The sequence below is a fragment of the Phyllobates terribilis genome, unplaced genomic scaffold, assembly GCF_046119375.1.
Source record: "Phyllobates terribilis strain yellow unplaced genomic scaffold, ASM4611937v1 Scaffold_1__5_contigs__length_1240528914, whole genome shotgun sequence".
Taxonomy (NCBI): domain Eukaryota; kingdom Metazoa; phylum Chordata; class Amphibia; order Anura; family Dendrobatidae; genus Phyllobates; species Phyllobates terribilis.
The window spans coordinates 197,061,309-197,078,635 of NW_027362761.1; positions in this window are offsets into that span (position 1 = coordinate 197,061,309).

The window sequence follows — 17,327 nt, forward strand, 5'->3', positions numbered from 1 at the left end:
ATGGACCGACAAACTTAGGACCCAGTTTTTTAGAGGGAATCCTCACCCACAAGTTCTTCGAGGACAACCAAACCATGTCACCCACAGTAAACAAAACGTCTCTACGTTTTTTGTCAAAATACTTCTTGGACTTCTTGTTAGCCTCTTGCAGGTTACAACGTACATTAGTCCAAACTCTCTCCAAATCACCGGAAAAATTCATGCATGCATGCCTGCTCTCTGCAGTGTCTATGAATGATGGCATGCTTGATGGCAGCGCTCAGCTATGATCCAGCCTGTCATCTCAATGCCATCCCAGCGTGGGAGAATTCTCCTGCTCAAGCGCTGAGCGCTGAGAATTTTCCCACGCTGTCAGTGACGTGCATGAGGTGAGCTGAGTTCATTGGACATGAGCTCACCTCATGCACGTCACTGACAGCGTGGGAAAATTCTCCTGCTCAAGCGCTGAGCGCTGAGAATTTTCCCACGCTGTCAGTGACATGCATGAGGTGAGCCGAGTTCATTGGACATGAGCTCACCTCATGCACGTCACTGACAGCATGGGAAAATTCTCCTGCACTCACCGCATGCGCAGGAGAATTTTTCCACGCTGTCAGTGACGTGCATGAGGTGAGCCGAGTTCATTGGACATGAGCTCACCTCATGCACCTCACTGACAGCGTGGGAAAATTCTCCTGCACTCACCGCATGCGCAGGAGAATTTTCCCACGCTGTCAGTGACGTGCATGAGGTGAGCTGAGTTCATTGGACATGAACTCGGCTCATCTTTATGCCGTCACAGCCAGACACTGCAGAGCGCAAGCATGCTTGCGCTTCTCAGTGTCTGCCGCATGGCAAGCTGGATGGCAGCGTTCTGCTGCGGTCCAGCCTGTCATGTGAATGTAGCAGAGATGAAGCTGTCGTGGGAACCATGGAAAGGTAAGGATGATGTTGCTTTATTATTTTACTTTTATTGCAGGAGATCGTTGGCTTCAGCTGGAATGGGCGTGATGGTAAGTATGGTTTAATTTAGAACAATAAAGAATTGTGTTTTTATTTCAATTTAAGGACTTTATTCTGGGTGGTTGTGTTTTTTTGTAACTTTGACTATGGGGTTAGTAATGGGGGTGTCTTATAGACGCCTCTCCATTACTAACCTGGGCTTGATGTCAGCTGGCATTATAAGCTGACATCAACCCCAGCCCTATTACCCCACTGCCACCGCTACAGGGCAGTGGGAAGAGCGAGGCTAAGTGCCAGAATTGGCGCATCCTATGGATGCGCCATTTCTGGGGCGGCTAAAGGCTGCTGTTTCTAGCCTGGGAGGGGGCCAATATTCATGGCACCCTTCCTGGGCTATTAATATCAGCCCCCAGCTATCTGCCTAGCCTTTGCTAGCTATTAAAATAGGGGGGACCCAACTTCACTTTTTTGGGGGTCCCCCATTTTAATAGCTAGTAAAGGCTAGGTATTCAGCTGGGGGCTGATATTAGTAGCCTGGGAATCTCCGTGGGTATTACCCCCTTCCCAGGCTTCAAACATCTGCCCCAGCCATCTGCTTAACCTCCGCTAGAGACTAAAATTACGGGGAACCCCACGCCAAATTTTTTTTTAATAAATCCTTTATTTTAACACTAAATGACAAGTACAGTAATCAACACTATTACTGTACTTCTTATATATGTGACTGACATGTTTCCATCTATCTAATCCATGTGTGATGCTCTATTCTTTCTGTTATAAATTGTCGGGTACCGCTGCTGAATTGCCGGCCGGCTTTTTTAAAGAGACGGTGCATGAAAACACTAATATTTTTTTAAATAAATCCTTTACACTAAATTACAAGTACAGTAACCAACACTGTCACTGTACTTCTTGTACATGTGACTGACATGTTTCTATCTATCTAATCTATGTGTGATACTCTATTCTTTCGGTTCTAAATTTTTGGGTACCGGTGTATGCCGCTTCTGAATTGCCGGCTTTTCATGTTTCACTGTGAGCACTGTTCCCATCGATTTGGGCAACCACTGTATTGCCACAACCACCATGGCTGTGGCATTACAGTGAGTGGCAGACAATCCCTGCATGATTGGTGCTCTAAATAGCGCCAGACATGCAGGACACGCTTTTGGTGCACGAACAGTTATCAAACATAACCTCGAACAGCCGAATTTTTTGCAAATCGTTCGCGTTGGTCGAACGACTCGAACACCGCCCAAAACAGCTCGAATTTGAGATTTGCGAACAGTTCTAGTCGAACACCGCTCATCTCTAGTGAAAACCTGTTTAGGAAATCTAGCGCCTTCCAAAAAATGACGCCAGTGTTCAAACGCAAGTTTAATAGCCAGCAACTCCCGATCTCCAACATCATAATTCAGTTCGGTTTCCGAATTTTTTTTCGAAAAGAAGGCACAAGGTTGTACTCCACCCTTGTTCTCCTGAGACAAAACTGCTCCGACCCCCACCGATGAAGCATCGACCTCGAGCAAAAAAGATTTGGTCTCATCAGGCTGTATAAGGATAGGGGCCGAACTGAACCTCTCTTTGAGATACTCAAACGCTTCAATGGCTTCAGTAGTCCACTGGGTCGTATTCGCACCTTTCCTGGTGAGATCGGTTAGAGGTTTAACAATTACAGAAAAATTCTTAATGAATTTCCTGTAATAATTGGCAAAACCCAGAAACCTCTGTATAGATTTCAAACAAATAGGCCTAGGCCATTCCTGCACAGCCTGAACCTTCACAGGGTCCATCTCAAAGCCCTCGCTGGAGACAATGTAGCCCAAAAAACTAATTTTCTGCACAGCAAACTCACATTTCTCCAGCTTAGCAAAGAGTGAATTATCACTCAATAACTGCAAAACTTCATGTACACTCTGCCAATGGGACTCTAAATCTTGTTAATAAATCAAAATGTCATCCAAATACACAACCACATTCTTACCAATCAAAGGTCTCAGGATGTCATTAACAAGGTTCTGAAAAAATGCGGGTGCATTGGTATGACCGAAGGGCATCACCAGATTCTCAAAATGACCTACCGGAGTGTTAAAAGCCGTTTTCCATTCATCACCCTCCTTCACACGTAACAAATTGTATGCCCCTCGGAGATCAATTTTGAGAACCACTTGGCTCCCACTAACTGGTTAAACAAGTCAGGAATTAACAGCAATGGGTAAGAATGGCGTATGGTAATCTTATTAATTTCACGAAAATCCAGACATGGAAGTAAACCGCTGTCCTTTTTTTTAACAAAGAAGAATCCGACTGCCACAGGCGCCTTAGAAGGTCTAATATGACCAGCAGCCAGGCTAGTCTCTATGTACTCCTCCAAGGCATTTCTTGCAGGGATAGTCAGATTAAACAAGCGACTTTTGGGAAGAGTAGCACCTGGAACAAACTCAATGGCGCAATCATAATCCCTATGAGGAGGTAAAACTTGCGACTCCTCCTCCGAAAAAAACCTCCAAAAATCTTCAATAGGTACAGGTAATTCCCCTTTTTCCACAGCCGCAATGTGACCATTACAACATTTATCATAGCACTTCGGACTCCAAGATTTAATCTCATTAGTAGACCAGTCCAACAAAGAATTGTGCAGTTTTAACGAAGGCAATCCTAGAACAACTGGAGAGGGCAAATTATCCAAAACAACCAAGTCCAAAATTTCTTGGTGAACACCATTGATAGTGAGAGGAAATGCAGCAGTCTTGTGAGTAATACATTTCAAAGGAGTGTTATCAATTGCAACCACAGAAATAGGAGATGACAAAGGTTTGGATTTCAATTTAAGTTTTTCCAAAAACCCTTTATCAATCACATTAAGTGTTGAACCACAATCCACAAATACCTGAAATTCAATCAAATCTCCCTGCAGAGTAGTACACCCAGAAAGGAACACTCCTGCAGAGAGTAAACAAGCTATACGGGCGTAAGTGACCTTTTTTTTTTCTTTACTTAAACGACGCTCACAATACTTAATCAAATGATCAGCTTTACCACAATAAAGACACAAACCTTCGGCGAATCTCCAATCTCTTTCTTGAGAGCGGAGTGACATCGCCCCAACCTCCATTGGTTCTCCGCTGTCAGAGCAGAGTTACAGGAGTTTTTACGTCATTGACCCTGGACCTTATTCTCCTGTCCACACGAACAGCTAACTGCATAGCTTCCTGCAGAGTCTCAGGTGCAGGGAATGCAATTAGCAAATCCTTAACCCTTTCACTCAGACCAGCAAGAAATAAACTTTTCAGCGCCGAATCAATCCACTTAACTTCTGAAGCCCATCTCCTGAAGTGTGTGCAATAAATTTCAACATCATCTGACCCCTGATTCAAACGTCTAAGTTCTGATTCAGCAGATGAGATTCGATCAGGATCGTCATATAATAGCCCCATAGCAGAAAAAAATTCCTCAACAGAACTTAAACACGGATCATTAGGTTGGAGAGAAAAGGCCCACCCCTGTGGTTCATTGCGCAAAAGTGACATAATAAAACCAATGCGCTATGATTCATTCCCAGAGGACCTCGGTCTCAAACGAAAATATAACAAACAAGCATTTTTAAAGGAAAAAAAATCTTGCTGTTTACCATAAAAAATATCAGGCAGTCCTACCTTCGGTTCCACAAAATGCGCTCCAGGACAGCTCCTCACATGTTGCTGAAGCTCAGCCACCTCCAGAGACAATCCCTGCAGGCGTTGAGCCAACTCCTGGATGGAAACCATATTGATCCCCGAATTTCTTTCCTTTTAATTTTTTTTTTTTGGGCTGGACTTACTGTTATGATCTGCAACATAAACTAAGGAAAGAATGGGAAAAGCTGTCCCTACAGTAAGACTAAGCAGAATCCCTACGATGTAGCGGGCAGCCTGTTCCTTGTGAACAGACCCGCCTTCGTCCTCGGCTAGTCTGAACGGAGACCTATAGAATAAAGGGAGGGGTCCCTAAAAGAACTAAGGACTGGGACAAAAATGGGACACCTCCTAACAGAAGTTGTTGCAGAGCAAAAAGACAAACTGCCAAAAAGTACTAGAGGTCCCAGAGGACCAAGCAAACTAGACAGAGATAGGCACCGAAGCACCTGGCTAGAGAGACAGGCAAAAAACACTGAAGTCCAGCAAAGCCAGGAGGGCGGAGCTGGAATATATAGGCAGCTGGTCACGTGATAGCAAAACACAAGATAGCAAAAACTAACAGGATCGTTCTAATATAAAGGAAGAAGTAAAGAAGGGAGGCGCTGACCAGTGGAAAATCATCTGTCACCTTTTAATGTCCATTGATTTTCTTGGTGTTGCTGTGGAGGAATTTTGTTCTGTACGGTAGTAGAGCTGCTGGTGATATATTATGATGATTAAAAGCATACACAATATCAATTTAACCCTTTCAATAACTTTGACATACATGTACGCTAAAAGACATGTCCCTGTCTTAATGCGGGCTCACATGCCAAGGTTACAGCTTTCCTCACACATTATGACTGATTTAATCAGCCATCATGTGCCTTTAACAGCCGCGGTTGGAGCTCCATCTGTGGATGTTAACCTGTTAAATCCCGCTTTAAAACTGTTGACAGTGGCATTTAACACCTGTACCTGTACCTCCGAGGGAGATGTTGAGAGTCAGGCTGTGGACCTTGGGGAGAGATTTCGATATAGAGGGTACAGTAATAGATGTGTGGCTCCCCTGAGGGTTCGGTCGCCACAGAGGTACTGCATCTCACCCAGAGGTGTGGTATCTCACTCTCAGGTAAGGAAGGAGTAAAGCTCAGGACCCTAACACCTGCATCCAACACACTGCTCCTGGCCGGCTGGAAGGGCAAGATGCACTGTGTTTCCTGCTGAGGCCTGTCCCTGGCTGGAGTGGGGGGAACCTAGTAAAGGGGAACCATGTAGTGGGTGTGGGTGGAGGATGTAGCTAAGGGGAGCACATAGAAGAAAGATACAAAAAGAAACACCATCTTAGATCAGTGTTCAGTCAGAGGAGAAGAAGTGTCAGGAGCAGAGGCTCTGTATGAGCTCTGCTCCAGAGGCGGGCCTGGACAGTGAGGCCCAAGTTGGAAAGGAAGGAGAGAAGAGAGGAGAGGGAGCAGGAAGGCTCCAGGAGCCGAAGAAGGGACCCTAGGGGTACGGGCCGTGCAGAAGGCCACCCGTACGCCCGCATCTACCGGGAGGTGGAGGGGTCAGGCTGTATACAGGGAACCGGATCCCTCAACTAATAGAAGATTGCATATCTTAACTAGAAACTGGAGGCTGCAGTATTTCATGTCCTGTAGGCAACATTCCATACCAGTCTCACCAGGAAGGTAACTACATAGGACCCAGGGGACGGAACAGACCTCGCCCGCCAAGGCCCGCAGATACTGTACTGGAACACTCGGTATGAGGATCAGGGAGACAGCCAGAGAGAAGACACAGAAGGGGGTCCTGCTAAGTACTCCAGAGATATTTGAGGGTGGACTGAACCCCTCACCGAGTAAACGCAGCACTGCACGGGAAGTTACTTTGACGTCTGTAACTTGGACTACAATAACCGTGAGTAAAGACCCTGGGACTGCACCACCTTGTATCTGTGTTTCTTGCTGCACCAACACTCCCTGCACTACAACACCCAGCACAACCACCAACATCTTCTACACTGCCCTGGAGCTAACTCTTCCTGTGGGGAGTCATAACATCCTTGCTGCAATACCACCAGCTTCAGAGGACTGTTCCGCAGCGGCGGCTTCCCCCTTTAGCCACATTCCACAGGTGGCGTAGTCGGACTTTTTAATAAAACCCATACATATAAAATTCCTCTTGGATTGACCGCGTCAGATGCATCAAAAGGTTTAACTACGGGCAAAAAATGCCAAAAGACATGATATGCTGACGTCAATGAACACGATGAAAACTGACAATCCTGGTATACGATATAAAGTATTTCCACCTGCAACTGCCAGTGGGAATCAATGTGCAAGATTTTAAAATTACATTGGGGGGTATTAAAAACTGACCCCATCTTATGTAAACATCTATTTGATACACCCCTTATGACCGCCCGACGTAGCAAAAACCTCAGGGATATATTGGGAAGAAGCCACCATGTGGCAAAGCCCAGAGAGTTTTTTGGATCTGATAAACAAAAGTGGGGATTCTATCCCTGTGGAGACTGCCTGGTGTGTTGGAATTTAATATGTGCCACATGCTTCAAATCAGCTGATGGAAAGAGAGACTATAGGATTATGGATTACATTTCTTGTAAAACTTTGTTGTATATCACGTCACCTGTACATTCGACCTTATTTATGTGGGACTTACCTCACGTGAATTACGTGTTAGCACACGTGAGCATGTAAGGGACATTATGGCAGCACGTGATGTGGAGGATGTGGCTTTGTTAAAAACTATCCCACCCCATTTTTAAATTGCATTATAATTGAAATCATAATAACCTTAAGATCAAAGGCATAGATAGAGTACAGAGCGGAATTAGAGGTGGTGATACTAAACGCATTCTTTCACAACTTGAATGTCGTTGGATCACTGTTCTGGGCACTATGGTACCTTCATGACTGAAAGAACAGTTAAGATTTGCATCTTTCTTATGATCATTCATATTACGACATTCGCCAGATTTGGTTTCTAATCTCTGTTTTTTTATTTTTTTGTTCATATTTTATTATTACTTTTTTTATTTAGTGATGATGTCCTTACTGAATTTTGAGTATCCACTATGTGATGTCTGCACTGCTTGTGGATCTGAACATAACATCATGACTGACGTTCTCTATTTCTTGAGGAGACACAGGGTTGTATACTATGGACATTTATTTGTATTGGGATTACTGATCATGTATTCTAGTTCTGCAAAATATTATTCACCCTCACTTTTATTGCTTACACCGCATATACATTTTTATATGTTCTGCATATTTGTTTTTCCTTATCCGGATATTTTTTTTTTATTAGCACTTATTAATTGTATTCTCTATTGAAGTGAATTTTTTTCATGTTCCTATAACTTTATATATTGTCTGTTCTACATATTCACTATATGCCATATGTTTTGCCTCTTATATTCACTACAGCTTTAGATACATGCTCTTATGTAATCATTATAGTTCACCATATTGGAGTATCTCTCCTTCCCTCTGTGCCTTTATTCAGGACGGAATCCAGGGGGTGCACATTTGCAGTGTTTGCAATGATTCGGAATGTTCCCGACGGCGCTCTATGATGATGCATGTGGGTCACTGATGTCACGTGGGATTTCCCCCTGGCTCACATGTGCGTCATGGCCACCAGAAGTAACGCTATGTTTGGCATGCGAATACACAGCACAAGCCCTGTTTTGGATGCTGGATCACTAACAGCTGTGCGGGCATCTATTTAATATGGGTCTCCTATGCACAGTAGTACAACCCCCTGAGGAAGCCCACGCGAAACGTGCGTTGGGGCTGCTTCTCCTGCTTACTTACACGGGCTTACTATGGGTAAGGTGTTTACCTTTTGTAACTGCATTTCATTTATTCATACTATATTGCCTACCGTGTATGTGCTGATACATACCACCAGTTTAGGTGTTCATGCCTGGCCATATTTTCTGATCTGGAATATTTCCAGATCCAGTCTATTTGCACAAGCACTTTATATTTTCATCATGTAGATCAATTCAGTTGATTGTGTTTGAATATGAGGCTTGTTAATCTTGTGCCCTGACTTATATTAACTTTTGATTAAATAGATTTACTTCCGTTTTAGGGTATTACTGATACTGGTGGCTTGCGTCACCATCTTTACGATTACTTTTGGTGACTTTCTGAGAATATACACCCCCCATGACTGTCACAATACATGTGACTCAGCAGTTCTAAACACCTCTGTCCTTTTCTTTTCCTTACTAATTCTCTCCCTTATTATGTGATTTATGAGTTTTGTAACTTAATAAATATTGATATATTTTTTAGCATTTTGGATATCTGACTCCATGTTTCTTTTTGGATCTATCTGTCTGGGATTGTTCTAGTGATTTTTCCACTAAAGCCATCTCTCGGTGTTTTGTATACATAATGTAGTGCGGCGGTGTTCACACATTGCGATTTAACAGGCAGTGATCCAAGAATGTCCAGCTTAAATTTTATTGTCCGAAAATTCACACAATGAAGGCAAATGTATCCTCCGGATCGCAGCCAGGTTGTCCAAAATAGTCCGTACAAACAAAACACTGTTGCCGTGGGCGACTGCACCGCCGTATCACTCTGGGGTGCGTCAGAAGCTTTGCCTGCTTGAGGCTCTGTGTTCACATCACACAGGCCGGTATAGCACAGAGCCTCCTGCCCTGCAGCTTGCAAACCAAAGACTGAGCCACCCAAACCTTTGCTTCAGGTTTTTAATTGAAAACTGTGGACATGAGCCACTTGTAAGACCCGGCTGGAGGGAGCGACCCACCCCACTTCCATCCTGTAGATCGCTCCAAAAATTAAAACCCATGCCGGGTTTTCTTAATCCGCCTTGGTCAAATAGCTTGACCAAGTTCAAGTTACTTATATTTTGCACTACAGCCTTGCCTGTGATTGCAATGCACTCCAATGGGTTCAATATGCCTCTATGTGCTTCCTCGGGGATACATACCATCCCTTGTATATGATCCACCTCACTGCCTCACAGTATATACCTATTATGTTGATGTATCAGATGATATTGACTCTAAGTACACGCACACATGTAGCATCCAGCAAATATTCCCCTTTAATGAAATTGGTTGGGGTTTATACACACCCCTGGCAAAAAAAAGGCTTAATGCCAACAAGCAACTGTTTTGTGGGATCTCAGGGACTTGGAATGTGAAGGGGAGCTTTCTGTGTGAAAGGGCTGCATGATAGATTTAGAGCATAAAAAGTAAAAAAAAGCTTTAAAAATATGAAAAAAATAAAAAAAAACACAACAGTTTAAATTACCCCCTTTATGGCAATTAAAAATCAAACAATTCAAAAAAACACATTTGTTATCAGTGCATTTGTATAAGTCCAATCTATCAAAATATCAATTAAATTCATACAATCTGTAAATGGCTTAATGAAAAAAAAGCAAAAAATGTCAGAATTATGTTTTTATGGTTGCTGCAACATTGTGATAAAAGGAAATCAAAACATCAAATCTACCCCAACATGATATCAGTAAAAACAACAGCTCAGGGTGCAAAAAATAAACCCTCACACTGTCCCATATCCCCAAAAATGAAAACATTATGGGTCTCGGAAAATGATGACAAAAGCAAAAAAAAAAATTTCTTACAAATTTCCCAATTTTTTCCACCACTAAAATAAAAAAAACTATACATGTTTAGTATCTGCATACTCATACTGAACTGGATAATGATATTGCCAGGTAAGTTTTACTATAGAGTGAACATGGTAAATAAAAAACCCCAAAACCCCAAAAAGTGGAATTGCACTTTTTTTGCAATATCACTGCACTTGGAATTTTTTTCCCACTTTACAGTCCATCACATGATAAAATTAATGATGTCATTCAAAAGTACTGCTCAGCAAAAAACAAACCCTCATATGACTACTGTATATTGACGGAAAAAGAAAAAAGTTAGGGCACTTGGAAGTAGGGGAGGAAAAAACAAAAGCAAAAAAAACCTGAAAATCACCAGAGGGTGAAGGGGTTAAAGACAACCTGTCAGCAGGATTTAGCAATTTAAAGTTCACTGTGTTCCAAATTATTATGCAAATAATATTTTCTCAGATTTTCCCAAATTACCTATATGAATTGCAGTCATTGTAATTTTCCAGTCAAATAACTATTAGAGTACAATTGAAAGGTTTTTCTACAAACTGCCTATGATAACAGTATATTTTTAAAAAAATAAAACACTCAAACTGCACTCAAAATGCATGTTCCAAATTATTATGCACAGCAGAGTTTTCAACCTTTTCATTTTAATAAAGAACAAAAAAATGGTCGTTTTTGAAATTATAAGCATTAGCAGGTTATTACAAACTGAAATCAAACAGTTTTCAACTCAAAACTTTATTCTAGGTGATGTTACATTTGCACATAGGACCCCTTGTTCGAAAGGAGCTTCTGAACTCTCTCATCCATTGAATTTGTCAGGTTTTGGATGGTTTCTGCTTCAATTGTTTTGCACGAGGACAGAATACCCTCCCAGAGCTGTTGCTTAGATGTGAACTGCCTCCCGCCATCATAGACACTCCTTTTGATGATGCTCCAGAGGCTCTCAATGGGGTTGAGGTCAGGGGAGCATGGGGGCCACACCATAAGTTTGTCCCCTTTTATGCCCACAGCAGCCAGAGATGCAGATGTGTTCTGTGCAGCCTGAGACGGTGCATTATCATGCATGAAAATGATCTTGCTGCGGAATGCACGGTTCTTCTTCTTGAACCATGGCAGGAAGTGCTGTTTGAGAAACTCAAAATACATTATGGAGTTCATCTTTACCCCTTCAGGGATCCTAAAGGGGCCGACAATCTCTCTCCCCATGATTCCAGCCCAAAACATTACTCCACCTCCTCCTTGTTGGTGCCGTAGCCATGTTTGCATGGGGTGTCCATCAACCAGCCATCCTCCACTCCATCCATCTGGACCATCGAGCATTGCACAGCACTCATCGGTGAACAAAACAGTTTTGAAGTCAGTCTTCATGTATTGTTTGGCCCACTGGAGCCGTTTCTGCTTGTGTACAGTGGATAGAGGAGGTCGACAGGATGGCTTACGCACAGCTGCAAACCTGTGAAGGACCCTGCATCTTGTTGTTCAGGGGACGTTGGAGGCACCAGCAGCTTCAAAAACTTGTCTGCTGCTATGACAAGGCTTTTTTGCTGCTGCTCTTTTAACCTGATGTAATTGCCTGTAGGAAAGAGTCCTCAATTTTCCCTTATCAGCACGCACACGTGTGTACTGTGAATCAGCTACATACTTCTTGATTGTGCGATGATCACGATGAAGTGTCTTGGCGATGTTGATTGTAGTCATGCCTTGACCTAAAACACTCCACAATTTGTTGCTTCTCAGCAGCCGACACATCCTTTTTCTTTCCCATTTTGCCAGAAAATGTAGGCAGCTTAATAATGTGGGACAGCCTTCTTAAGTAGTTTTGCCTTTCATTGGACACACCTACCAAGCTAATTAGCACAGGTGTCTGCAATTGCTTACAGTGATATAACGAGCCCTGACACACATCACCATCAATGAGTTTAACTGACAAACAAAAAAATTCTTACCCTATCACTCCTAAACACTTTTTGCATAATAATTTGGAACACAGTGTAAAGGCATGGCCATAATGGTGATATAATACTGATTAAATTGATACCTTTGGTGAATCAATATGATCTGTGGTTCTTGTTTAATCAGGATTTGACGTTTTCTTCTAATGATATTTCAGTGCACAAGGGGGGGACTGTGGGTAGAGTTTCTCTTTCTGCTCCAGACACTCCGCCCACATTCGGTTTTTCTATGACAGGTCTCTAATTCTTCAGTGACCTGCTTCCTGTTTGAATTTTCATGCCGGCGCCGTCATTGGCGTGAGCAGCGCATGCGCAGTTTTATTTTACAGATCGAGATCTCGGCTCAATGACGTCCTGTTTAGTCTATGTTCACACATTCAGTATTTGGTCAGTATTTTACATCAGTATTTGTAAGCCAAAACCAGGCGTGGGTGATTAATGCAGAAGTGGTGACGTGTTTCTATTATTACTTTTTCATTGATTGTTCCTATATTGGTTTTGGCTTACAAATACTGATGTGAAATACTGACCAAATACTGAATGTGTGAACAAGGCCTTAAGCTGAGATCTTGATCTAAGTATGCGCCTCCTTCAGCGTCATTTTATTGAAAACCAGATGACAAGCTGTGAAATCAAACTGCACATGCACCACCCACACCCATGGCGGCAGTGATGAGAAATTTTAAGCAGGAAGCAGGTCGCTGAAGAATCAGTGACCTGTCATTAAAGCACCAGTGGCAGGCAGAGGGGCTGAAGCACAAGGAGAAGACCCAAGCCACAATTGCGCCCTTGTGCAGTGAAATATCATTAGAAGAAAACTTAAATTTCTCATTTAGCAAGAACCACAGATCGGATTGACTCACAAGAGGAATCACTTTAATCGATATAACATAAAATCATTAAGGCAATGCCTTTACTTTATATTGCTAAATCCAGCTGACATGTTCTCTTTAATTAAACATCTAGAGAGTAGTGTTGAGCGAGCATGCTCGACACTGCTCGGTACTCGCCCGATCATCTCACTACTTGGGATGTTCGGCGAGCACCAAGCATTTCCGGGTTACTCGGGCGGGAGCTCGGGTCTCCGCCCTGCACGTTTGGCGCTCTTTACAGAGCCAATGAACATGCAGGGATTGCCAGCCAGTCACTGTAATGCCGCAGCCATGTTGATTGTGGGCATTACAGTGATTGGCTGGCCGCACAGCGTCACCTCGAGTATTTAAAACCGGTTGCCGCCTTCTTGGACACAGTCGCCCGGAATCAGACAGTTTAGGGTCAGTGCTGCTGAGTTAGGGAGAGATATATAGTGCGAAATAGGTACTGTAGGGTCTCTAAAGCCTGCCAAATCAAACAAACAGTCCTTCTCAGGACTAATATCCATCCCAGATATCAGGCAGGCAGGCTCTATAGGAGGCGCAGAGGTTATACCAGCAAACAGTGCATTACACTCCTGTGTGCTCCTGCTGGTCAAATTGCTAGACTTATCCCCCGGTCTCAGGGGCCAGGAAAAATCCTTTTTTTTCATCTAAATCCTGTATTTGTTTTTTTTCCTCAGTCAGACTGTACAAATACGCATTTTATTAACCTTTTGGTATTCCCCCCACCCCAAAAAAAAAAATTGAGTGCGTCTGTGACTGTTCAGACACCAATATATCTGTTTAAAAGATTCTGATGTAGGCCAGATAACTAGACCTGTGGTTTTGCAGTTACACGGTTCAAATCTCTGTATTATCCACCTTTTTGCCTTTTTTACATAAAAAAAAAAATTGAGTGTCTCGCTCAGTGTTCAGACACAAATATATCTGTTTAAAAGATTCTGGTGTAGGCCAGAGAAATAGAACTGTGGTTTTCCTCTTCCATGGTCCTAATCTCCTTTTTATTACCCTTTTTCCATTGATAGTGCGAGTGTAAGCTATTTTACTTCATTTACAATGGGCAAGGCATGTGGCAAGGGAAGTGGAAGTGGACGTTCTGCTGATGGTGCGTGTAGAGGACAGGGCCGTGGCCAAGGTGAAAATGTGCCACAACCAACAGCCACATCTTCTCGCTCTCACTTCTTGACCGAATTACTAGGGAAGCGCAGATCAACACAAGTATTGCGAACTGATCAGTGTGTACAGGTTATTAATAGTGTTGAGCCACCCCCGTAGTGTTCGGGTTCGGTTCGGTTCATCGAACACCGGGATGTTCGAGGAACTGTTCGTCGAACTGTTCGTCGAACACTTTAAAACACCGTCGAACACCGTTAAAACCAATGGCAGGCAAACAAAAACACATAGAAACACATAGAAAACACCTGCAAAGGTGTCCAAAAGCTGACAAACTGCTCAGAAGACACTCTCTTTAAAAAAGCCAGCCAACAAATTCAGCAGCGGCATACACCGGTACCCGACAATTTAGACAAGAAGGAATAGAGCATCACACATAGATTAGATAGATAGAAACATGTCAGTCACACATATAAGAAGCACAGTGACAGTGTTGGTTACTGCACTTGTCATTTAGTGTAAAGGATTTATTAAAAAAAATATTAGTGTTTTCATGCACCGTCTCTTTAAAAAAGCCGGCCGGCAATTCAGCATCTGTACCCGACAATTTAGAACAGAAAGAATAGAGCTTCACACATAGATTAGATAGATAGAAACATGTCAGTCACATATATAATAAGTACAGTGACAGTGTTGCTTACTGTACTTGTCATTTAGTGTAAAGGATTTATTTAAAAAAATAATAGTGTTTTCATGCACTGTCTCTTTAAAAAAGCCGGCCGGCAATTCAGCAGCGGTACCCGACAATTTAGAACAGAAAGATAGAGCATCACACATAGATTAGATAGATAGAAACATGTCAGTCACATTTATAATAAGTACAGTGACAGTGTTGGTTACTGTACTTGTCATTTAGTGTTAAAATAAAGGATTTATTAAAATAAAAATTGGCGTGGGATCCCCCATAATTTTAGGCTCTAGCGGAGGTTAAGCAGACGGCTGGGGCAGATGTTTGAAGCCTCGGAAGGGGGTAATACCCACGGAGCTTACCAGGCTACTAATATCAGCCCCCAGCTGAATACCTAGCCTTTACTAGCTATTAAAATTGGGGACCCCCCAAAAAAATGATGTGGGGTCCCCCCTATTTTAATAGCTAGCAAAGGCTAGGCAGACAGCTGGGGGCTGATATTAATAGCTCAGGAAGGGTGCCATGAATATTGGCCCCCTCCCAGGCTAGAAACACCAGCCGTCAGCCGCCCCAGAAATGGCGCATCCATAGGATGCGCCAATTCTGGCACTTAGCCTCGCTCTTCCCACTGCCCTGTAGCGGTGGCAGTGGGGTAATAGGGCTGGGGTTGATGTCAGCTTATAATGCCAGCTGACATCAAGCCCAGGTTAGTAATGGAGAGGCGTCTATAAGACACCTCCATTACTAACCCCATAGTCAAAGTTAAAAAAAACACAAACACCCAGAATAAAGTCCTTTAATTGAAATAAACACACAATTCTTTATTGTTCTAAATTAAACCATACTTACAATCACGCCCATTCCAGCTGAAGCCAACGATCCCCTGCAATAAAAGTAAAATAATAAAGCAACATAATCCTTACCTTCCCATGGTTCCCAGGACAGCTTCAGCTCTGCTACATCGAGATGACTGGCTGGACCGCAGCAGAACGCTGCCATCCAGCCTGTCATCCCGCGGACACTGAGAAGCGCAGGCATGCTTGCGCTCCTCACTGTCTCGCTGTGACGGCATCCAGATGAGCCGAGGTCATGTCCAATGAACTCAGCTCACCTCATGCACGTCACTGACAGCGTGGGAGAATTCTCCTGCACTCAGCACTTCAGCGTGAGAATTTTCCCACGCTGTCAGTGACGTGCATGAGGTGAGCCGAGTTCATTGGACATGACCTCGGCTCATCTGGATGCCGTCACAGCGAGACACTGAGGAGCGCAAGCATGCCTGCGCTTCTCAGTGTCCGCGGGATGACAGGCTGGATGGCAGCGTTCTGCTGCGGTCCAGCCAGTCATCTCGATGTAGCAGAGCTGAAGCTGTCGTGGGAACCATGGAAAGGTAAGGATGAGATTGGTTTATTATTTTTCTTTTATTGCAGGAGATCGTTGGCTTCAGCTGGAATGGGTGTGATGGTAAGTATGGTTTAATTTAGAACAATAAAGAATTGTGTGTTTATTTCAATTAAAGGACTTTATTCTGGGTGTTGTGTTTTTTTTAAATACTTTACTAGAAATTCATGGCGGTCATGTCTAATACTGGCGTGACCCCATGAATTTTGGGCTTGGGGCCAGCTGATAATACCAAGCTGGCCCTAACCCCTTTATTACCCAGTGAGCCACCGCACCAGGGCCCTGGATGAGTTGGGTACAGCGACAGAAGATGGCGCTTCTATGAACGCGCCATTTTCCGGGGTGGCTGCGGACTGCAATTTGCAGCGGGGGGGGGGCCCAGAAAGCTTGGGCCTCCCTGCGCTGCAGATTCCAGCCCCCAGCTGCCTAGTTGTACCTGGCTGGACACAAAAATAGCGCGAAGCCCCAGGTATTTTTTTTTTAATTATTTCATGAAATTCATGAAATAATTAAGAAAAAAAGGCCTTCCCTATATTGTTGTGTCCGGCCAGGTACAAATAGTCAGCTGGTGGATGGGGGCAGCCCGTTCCTGCCTGCTGTACCTGGCTGGACACAAATATAGTGCGAAGCCCCACTTCAATTTTTTTTAATTATTTCATGAAATTCATGAAATAATTAAGAAAAAAAGGCCTTCCCTATATTGTTGTGTCTGGCCAGGTACAAATAGGCAGCTGGTGGTTGGGGGCAGCCCGTTCCTGCCTGCTGTACCTGGCTGGACACAAATATAGTGCGAAGCCCCACTTCAATTTTTTTAAATTATTTCAGGAAATTCATGAAATAATTAAAAAAAAATTGACGTGGGGCTTCGCACTATATTTGTGTCCAGTCAGGTGCAGCAGGCAGGAACGGGCTGCCCCCAACCACCAGCTGCCTATTTGTACCTGGCCGGACACAACAATATAGGGAAGCCCTTTTTTTCTTAATTATTTCATGAAATAATTTAAAGAAAATTGACGTGGGGCTTTGCCCTGTT